The sequence below is a fragment of the Cynara cardunculus genome, assembly GCF_001531365.2.
Source record: "Cynara cardunculus var. scolymus isolate 2C chromosome LG 1, CcrdV1, whole genome shotgun sequence".
In the NCBI taxonomy this organism is placed as follows: domain Eukaryota; kingdom Viridiplantae; phylum Streptophyta; class Magnoliopsida; order Asterales; family Asteraceae; genus Cynara; species Cynara cardunculus.
Window position 1 is genome coordinate 23,409,225 of NC_037528.1, and position 9,333 is coordinate 23,418,557.

The 9,333-nt window shown below is 32.9% G+C and overlaps 1 pseudogene; it reads left to right on the forward strand.

Annotated features, from left to right (window-relative positions):
- The first annotated feature begins 1,110 nt into the window (after positions 1 to 1,110).
- On the forward strand, positions 1,111 to 8,177 carry LOC112525100 (annotated as a pseudogene).
- The last annotated feature ends 1,156 nt before the right edge of the window (positions 8,178 to 9,333 follow it).

Below are 9,333 nucleotides of genomic sequence, written 5' to 3' on the forward strand. Positions count from 1 at the left end.
TATTGATCTTCTTTATCAATATATATTTTAAATTTAAAAATATTGTATTTGTATTCATCCCCCCCTTCTACAAACTGTTTTACTATTCTTGTAGATCCTCAAGGGACCAACAGGGGGTGTTTGGGATTGATTACTTAAAACAACTTATGCTTTTTTTATAAGAGTGTTTATCAACTTATGTGGTGTAAAATTGGAATTTTATAAAAAGTGTTTGTATTAGCTTATGATGGTATCAAAAGGTAATAAGATGATAAGTTGTTTTTTAGTGTTTAACAAATTTTGCTTATACATATAAAATGACTAAAAAGGACATTCTTCAATATTATTGACATACCGTTCCAACTTTATTCCCATGGATACGGTACCTCATGTTATGTACTTTATTTGACACATTTTTCCAACTCCATTCCCAACTTGAGGATTTGTGTTGTTGAACTGATGTTTGTTCTGGTTAGAAGAAGCTCAGGAAGAAAGAAAGAAAGAAAGAGTAGAGTTAAAAAAGGATAAAAATATAATTTGATTTTTAAAGCCGATAGGCCGTTTATGACAGGCTAGAAGGCGTAACTTATTAAAAAGTCCTTGTTACCGATGTCAAACTAGTATAAACATTCTTTTTTTTTCATTCAAACACTAAAAATGTTTCTGCAAACGATAGATGATTCTACAACCACCAAATTCTTCTAACTTCACTGCATCGCTAAAGAAATGATCAAGGTCTGTAATATCACATACACTGATATTCACATATACTAAAGAATCCTTGCAGTTTTTTTTAAATAAGTTGGAGATCTTTAAAGCCAAATTTATCAAGATTCGTCTTGTAAAAGTTTAATGATTCTAATATTGTGTTATGCAAAGCTTATTACATTCCCCATCTTTATCATCAATGATGCATTGTTGAAGATACAACGTTAATTTTCAGATTATTACATAACTTTTCGGTTTGCAATAGTCCATCCATCGAAAATCCAAAGCACCCATCGATCTTCAGAACTCTAAGTTCTTGACCATGGGTTCGGGCCAGTAAATCATTATCCGAATCATGAAATATCATACACCGAAAAGTGATAGCTTTCAAGCCATTCAAAGAACTCATGATTTCTCGAACCCATGAGGTGACAGAACCACCCCAATCCTCCGGAATTAGATCAAACATGGCGGCATGTAGCCTCTCTTTTATGGTTAGCGATTTAAGAAACGGAAACTGTTCACATAGACGAACAAGCATCGTGGCATAACACATGGAACTGTTACATGTTGTATATTTTGGGATTATAATTGTTACATTTTTATATTTTGGGATTAATTTGTTAACTAAAACGAAAAGGGTCATACTGTAAATTGTCAAAACATTTAGGGGTTAATGTGCACATAATGAACAAGCACGATGTTGTTTAGAAACAAATATGTATATAGAGTTAAACCGTCTGTGGCTCCTCTAACTACCTCCACTCTAATTTTTGGGGTTTTTGAGAACACTCAATCTGAACGACCATAACTCAATTTCGGCTTTTTCAATGGACTGAACTCTGTAAAACCTTGATGATGGAGGTGGATTTGGACAACACCTTTTCTTCTGAAGACGTACGATATAGTTGATGACTCTGCTACATACAAAATAGTCTCATTCATGGAGCTCAAGTCGCCATCAGAACAACTTCTTCGTGTGGAATCCTTATGAGTTTGCTCGCCTCTTGCTACCAACCTTTTTCAAGCACAACTTTTCAAGCTTCATGAGATGGCTCAATGCCTATGTTATGTAAGTTATGTTATTATTGCTTATTTACTTCTCGACTTAAGTATTATCTTGTTAGATCGATTTGATACATTTATGTTTTGATTGTTATTAGTCGATTCATAATTGATATTTATTGGGGTCTTCATGATGTTTTTGCATTGAAGATACCAAATGACTTGCCTCTAGAAATCAAATTTGGAGTTATAATCTCGGATAATTGTGTTTTACAAGAATATTGATCTTGAAAGATGGAATTTGCTAACGAAAACTTTACGGAAGGTCAGAAGTATATTCTAAAAAACATTCATCGTAGAAAACCTATTCACAACCATAGTAACCCTCAGGACGGTTCATTAGCATGTTAAAACATGGTTTTTGATTAAGGCTCCAAATTTTTTCGGCCCAATTTTACTTACGCTTGGGCCCGGATTTACATAGCATAACCTGTGGACCCATCTCAATGAGTTCCTACCTAATTTCTTTTAAAATCAAAGTGGCTATCTTATTTCAACTTTTGTTGATTAAAAACAAAAACAACTTTTTGATATTCTTCTCACTATATCGTTTTAAACATCTTTATTGTTTTAATCTGTAAGATTTTTAATATGATATAAAAATTTATATCTATTTTGTTTGTTATTCATTTCAAACGATCTATAGTTTTAATACATGGGTACTAGAGTCGTCCCTCGGGCCTCAAAAAGACTATGACGGCCTTGCAAACCCTCAAGGATTTACCATTGATCCTGAAAGAACAGTTTATGAGGAAGAAATTGACAAGCTAACACAAGAGAAAACTGCACTTGAGAAAAATGTCTCAAGGTTCAAACAACAACCACCTGCCATAAAACCCCCTATAAGGCCTAACTCAGCAAGTTGAAGGTATGGAGCTAAGGCAGGATAACTATTGGCCTTCTTGAAAAAGGCCGTTCAAAATGCTTGATTTGTTGACCTTCTTGCTCTAAAGCTTGAATCTATGGATTTCTTTGCTTATATGTACTCCTTTAAAATAGAGCACTTATAGTTTATCTTGAACTTTTAATAGGTGCAAATTGTTATGCTAAATGTACAAGTTATAAACAACACCATATCCTGATTTCTAGCCCCCCACATCCCATGCCCCAATCGGCATCCCTAAATTCTGTCTAATAATTGCAAATTATCTCTGCGGACTTTTGTTTTAGTGTTATTTTAAAGCTATTTTTTATAAGCTTATTTTTTGTTTTTCAATTGAAACATGCAGACTACATAACTATGTTCAAAATTTTCCATCTTTTTACAAATTTTGGTATGGAGTGTCAATTCTTGGACAGGTACTCTGATAGATTATCAACTTACTGACTTAATTGGCTTATAAGAATATGTGAGAATTGTATAAATGGAATTCTTGCAGATGAGATTAAATATTTTGCACGTCTCATTACTTATGTTCATGTAGATATGATTAATGAAAAAAGTTACTCACAATAAGATGTTGTTGGTTGAAGATACCCAAGAGTCATCTTTCATAGCCTCAAATGTTTATTATGATTTTCTGGAGATACCAATGCTTGGTAAGTGTATAATGCAGTTTGTATTTGTAGGTTCCTATGTGTAATGTCTACAAGTTGCTAATCCTATATGTAGCGGGAATATCTTATTTTCTGCTAGCTTTGAAGTTCCCAAAACCAATTAATTGAACTTTTAGGATAATTTAAGCTTGAACAACAATTCTTTTCGAGTATATAATATTTTGACAAATGAACTCGTACACCCTCCCCGTCTTTTTGAGGTTTGAACCCCTAGCCTCCTAGGAAGCCAAGGCCTGAATACTGCTATGCCATATGCCCTTTTGGTTCATAGACAACAGTTCATACTTTGTTTAAGAACTAATGAAAAATATGCAATTGTTCTATGCGAGTGGTTGGATCTCTTCTAATCTTTAAAGCAAAGGATCTTCACTTCATAACTTCTAATGCTCTTTTATAGCCGATCCATCCCCTTATTTGTGGAAGAATCCATTTTTATATTCATGTTCTCAAGTAACATGTGAGAGTGAGACAAAAGAAGCTTTAATATGGGAAATCTGAAACTATGCTTCACTTGTATCCTAGCAGTTTGCTTTTTGTTTGTTTCTTACCTTTTATTTGTTACCAATTGTTGGCTAGGCTCGTGTCGTTTTTGTTTTGTTTTGAAAACATTTTGGAATTTGGAAATATCACCTCCAAGCTCAAAATGGTTGAGGATTCACTAATAAAACATGAGCATCTTTAAAGCTCAATTGTATATTAAGTATGAGGCATAGGCATTGCAGCTGCAATTTAAAGAACCCAAGAGGGTTAAATAGTTCCTTTCAGATAAAAATATTTTTGGCAATTCTACTAATTGATATTGAGCTACATTTTTCATCTTTTCACCTCCTAAATTAGCACACTCAGTAAGGTTATAAACTTTTACAAGATGAGATAGGTTGTAGTGTGCAGGTGATAATGTTCTTGAAAGGGAAGGATATGTTGTATTTATTAGGACTTGTTGCATGCATGTTATCTGATAAAGTTAATTTGTTAACCATATTTTCATCATTATTCTCATCCTTTTAGTTCATTTTAGTTTGTCTCATTGAGTCCTTTTATTATTTATCTTGTATTTTACTAGTTTTTAAGAGTTTGGTATACGAATTGGTTTTGGCATAAGATTTGTGCAATAAATTGGTCAAAATCATAACTGTTATGCTAATCCTATATGTTCCTGCAGGATCAGACGGTGGACTTCATACTTTTTGGGCCGGAACTTGAAGGCTTTTTATTGGAACTAGGACTCACATTTTGGGCTTACAACTTGAGCCAACTTTAAAGTCTTTTCATGGGCTTACTTTTAAACATTTGGGTTTGTAATTTAATTACATTTGGACTTCTTTTTGTTGACCATGGGCCATGAGCCCACATTTGCTACTATAAATAGGTTACTTAAGTTGGCATTAGTCATATCATCCGAGACATATTCTCCTAATGTCTTAGCCGGTGGTTGACTTTTAGAGAGAGTTTTCCTTTTGCAAGTATTTTCTCTCTCAGGTTTCCTTCCTAGTTTTCTTTATACATTTGGTTTCTTAGTTTTCATTTTTGCATCTTATTCTACAAGGCCGAAAAGTTGTAATTTAAATTCCGTAACTTGAAGTTATTTCTTGCTTTAATTTATTGTCATTTACATTTCTTGCTTTAATTTATTGTCATTTACATTTCAGTATCATTTATTGTCCGTAATTTATTTAATGATTAATTACTTGCGCAACAAGTTTTCTTTTCTAGACTTTAACACGTGCAATTTACTTTATGCATTTTTCCATTTCCGTTATTTATATTAAAGTTGTTACATCGTTTACATAAAGAATCATATCAATGATAGGCTAACAACCTTAGTTTGAGGTATAAAGTAAAATTAAGATTTAAACCGATGAAAGGTAAAAAAAAAGTTTCGAATATAGCAGTCTAGTCTCAAGTTATTTAAATCAGAATATTAATATTTCATTGAAGATTATATTTAATTAATTGACAACTAGTTATTTGTATGAAAATGTATTAGCTTTCAATAAGTTACTTTAAATATTAATTTTGAGATAACAATTTTTCTGCTATAATATCTTTTTACCGAATCACGTGTTTTATCTTAACGGGTCTTTACACTCTTTGCTTCTTTTTGTAATTGATTTTTCTATAGTTGATAAATCACCAACCAACCAAAAGATTACTTCGAATTCGCCATCTGAAATTAGTTTTTAAGGACCGAAATTTTTGAAAGACTTTACAAGTCATCTCTGTGAATAACAATGTTCGATACTTGTACCATTATTACTTGTTACAATACGATAGTAAATTAAGGCGTATACTTGCGCCAATGTGTATTTTGCGTCGATATTTAAGGGTTGCATGAAATAACACGACAAGTTTTTGGCGTCATTATCGGGGTCTAGGGATGGCAAACTAAAGTTTTTCGTTTTTAAAAAGTAAAGTTTGTAAAAGATGATTTTTCTACCATCTTTTTGAAAATAATAATAATAATAATAATAATAACAACAACAACAACAACAATGATAATAATCAGTGCATGCCAAGAGAGAATTTTTTCAACTTGACTCCGAAATTGAAAACACTTTCAGACAACGAAGAAGAGTACAAAGAGGTTTATTTGCTTTAACCCCTTCTAAATTAGCACACTTAGTACAGTTATAAACTTCTACAAGGTGAGATAGGTTGTAGTATGGAGGTGATAATGTTCTTGAAAGGGAAGGATATGTTGTATTTATTAGGACTTGTTGCATGTATGTTACCCATTTAAATTTTGAGTTTTGCAGGTCATCCCAATGTAATTTCATTCAAACACCAATTCTTTTCAACGCCAGACGAAGAGCAGCTTTATCTCAGCTTGGTTTTAGGATGTATATGTGCCAAAGATAGCTTATTGCATAGTAAGACACAACATCAAGGCAAATCAAAGGATGCCTATGATCTATGTCGAACGATAAAACGTATAAGGTATATTCCTATTCAATGCCATAAGCGTGTTAGTGGTCATATCTTGTTGCTATGCTTTGACTTCTCTTCTACACTCATGAAAAAAAGTACATGTTGCAGAGGTCTTTCCTCTTTCTCAGGGTGTTTTTTGGAACTTTAAGTTAGTTGTTAAAAGACTTGGTTGTTTTTTTTCAGTCTGGGTTCGATTTCACTCTTGGTTTCACATTTCAGAGCCAGTTAATCCTTGTCTCTGGTTTATTTTGTGCTTGCTAATTATTGATGATTCTTCCATTTTTATATGGATTTTGTTTTTTGAGCATTTGTTGTTACTGAGCTCGTGAATCTGGCCATATGGTATTTTTTGGGGGGTTGTTTTAAGTTTGATAACAACTGGCGTTGTTCTATTACTTGTATGAGTTGTTGTTCGCGTTTCATTTGGGATGAACTTATGTTGTGTGTTTTTTGATCTCCCACCTCCTTGGTCTATTCTTTTTGTTGCAATACCATATCGTGGTTGAACATTGTTCCTACGATATTGTCTAGGGATTATTTTTTGCATCCATGAAACATACAAACTACAATTTCTGCATATTTAGTTCTTCACTCTACGAACTGTATTTATTTTGAAACCCAGTTCACGGGTAAACACTTACCGTGGTAAACAGTCCCTTAATCTCAAAACTTGCTATCGACTTTTTATGGTCATTAAAACATGACATTCATATAACATTTGGGGGTAGCACATAATGTCTTGCAGCAGATGCTAACTAGCACTACGACAAAATTGAGTTTATAGAACGCCCCCAATCTCTAAGCGTCTAATAAACCGTTTTATATGACTTAATTTATAGGACCAAAATATAAAATGTTCTATCTAAATGCGTTGTAATAAGTTTATATGACCTTTTGGACGTCTTAAGAAGTTTGTTAGAACATTTTTAATACAAAGAGGCGCATTAACAACTTTATAGAACACTTTTGAGAAAGTGTCCTATAAACTCAATTTTTTATAAGACACTTGCTTTTATAGGATAGTTTTTCAAATAGTGTCCTATAAAATTGCTAATGAGACGTTTTATATTAAAAGTGTCCTAAAAAACTTATTAAGACGCCAAAAAATGTCATACAAACTTATTACAACGCCTTTAGATAGGACACTTTATTTTTTGGTCCTATAACCTAAGTCCTATAAAGAGGTCTATTAGAACCCTTAAAAATTGAGAGCGTCCTATAAACCTGATTTTGTTGTAGCGTAGGAACGACTCTATTTCTAAACCATTGTACATCAAGCACTAAAATACAAGGCTACTTTCCTCTATTTTAGTTTGTGCTACATTTAGTTGGCTGATGTAAAAAATGAATGTTTGGTGCATCATTCATTTTTTCCCTAAATTCTAATACAACCTTCTTGTTTGGATTATTGTAAATGGATAAGAAAATGAGATTGTCTTGGATCGGTAACGCTCAGATGGATCTAGATGATAGTTTTGTAGACAACTATACACCCTCTAGACTAGAATTCCGCAATGTCTTCCATCACAATTTCACAAATAAGCTTTGAGTGAAGTTATTGTCAACTATCTCGGATCGGATATTATCTTGGTTTCACACAGCACTCAAAGTTCTAACAAATTTATCCGAGGAGGTGTATAAGGCATGAACAGGTGACCCTGACTAAAACTTTTGGATACTTGTACATCATTCACCATCAACATGAACTCATCTTTTGTTGATAACTGGGAAATCCCATGTTAGCATTCCACGCGTTGCAGCCAAGTTTAAATGCTGATGAATTGAATCTTAGTTTGGCATTATGCATGTCACAAGCTAATGCAAGTCAAAATTCAGGTAAAATGCTCGATTGGATTAGATGTCTAATGATATGAATAATGAAGTTGATTTTAGGGTTCTTGACACTGTAAATGATGTGTTTAGGAGCAGTTTTTAACTGAAAAACCTGGCTCTTCAAATGTTGAAGATGGAAACTGCAGTTCAAAAGCAAAATCACCTCTTATGAGCAACAAGCCATGGGCCACACAAAATGAACATGCAAAACCTTGCTCTAACTGTCAAACTAAAACACTTCCACATGTTTTAGGGTTGTAAACGAGTCAAGCTCAGTCGAGTAGTAGGTTATTCGAACTCGAGTTAGTAATTCATTAATAGTTTAACTCGTTTGCACCACTAGTAGCAGCATAAGGTATTTTCTCTCTAAGGTATGAGTTTCTTGATTGGGGTTGTGTGGGCCATGCGACGACCTTACTTGAATTGTCGAGTGGTGGCAATTTATAAAATACGTTTAGTACACGGGACAAGATGTTAACTAGTCGAGCCGAGTTGCAGGTTATCAAAAGAAATTAAGTGATCCCAAAATAGTATCTTAGCAAGTGTTAATAATACAAAGTATAATTAACCTTTTCATGCAAACATAACATTTTATTCTTTAGGGTAGAGGTCAGTTCTATGTGATTTTACACTCCTAAGCTTAGACCCTACGTCCAAAATATATCAGGTTCGTTTGGTTTATCAAATAATCTTTCATGATAAAAACTTTATTGCTTTTTTTTGTTCCTGTGCTTTACAATTCAATTCTATTATAGTCTCTCATGCTTAAAAGTAATATTTAACCTTAGGGACAAAAATAGAAATAAATTCAAAGCATAAGAACTAAAACCACAATTTCAAAACCATAAGGACGAAATCTAAAATGTGTAACAAACCACAGAGACGAAAAACGTAATTTACTCTAAAAAGTAATATATTATTTCATTAGTGAAATAACATTGTGTGAAACTAAGGTTACAAAAACAATTATATTTCATATGAAAACTAATGATTGATATGGTTTCATATGAGAAACAAAACGTTTAGGATGAAGATGGTTGGAGAGAGATGAAATCAGTTATGAAAACCGAATGAAATTTTTAAAAAGAAGATTGTCCCTAAAATAAATCCATTAAATATGATATTCTATAAGATATTCAAAGAAGGTGATTACACTAAAATATGAACCGGTTAAAAAGACACAAATACTCTAGTTTTTACGGTTTGTAACATCTAAATGGTTTGCAAAAGAAGAAAGTTCTCTATAGGCAAAAGATCGTGTGA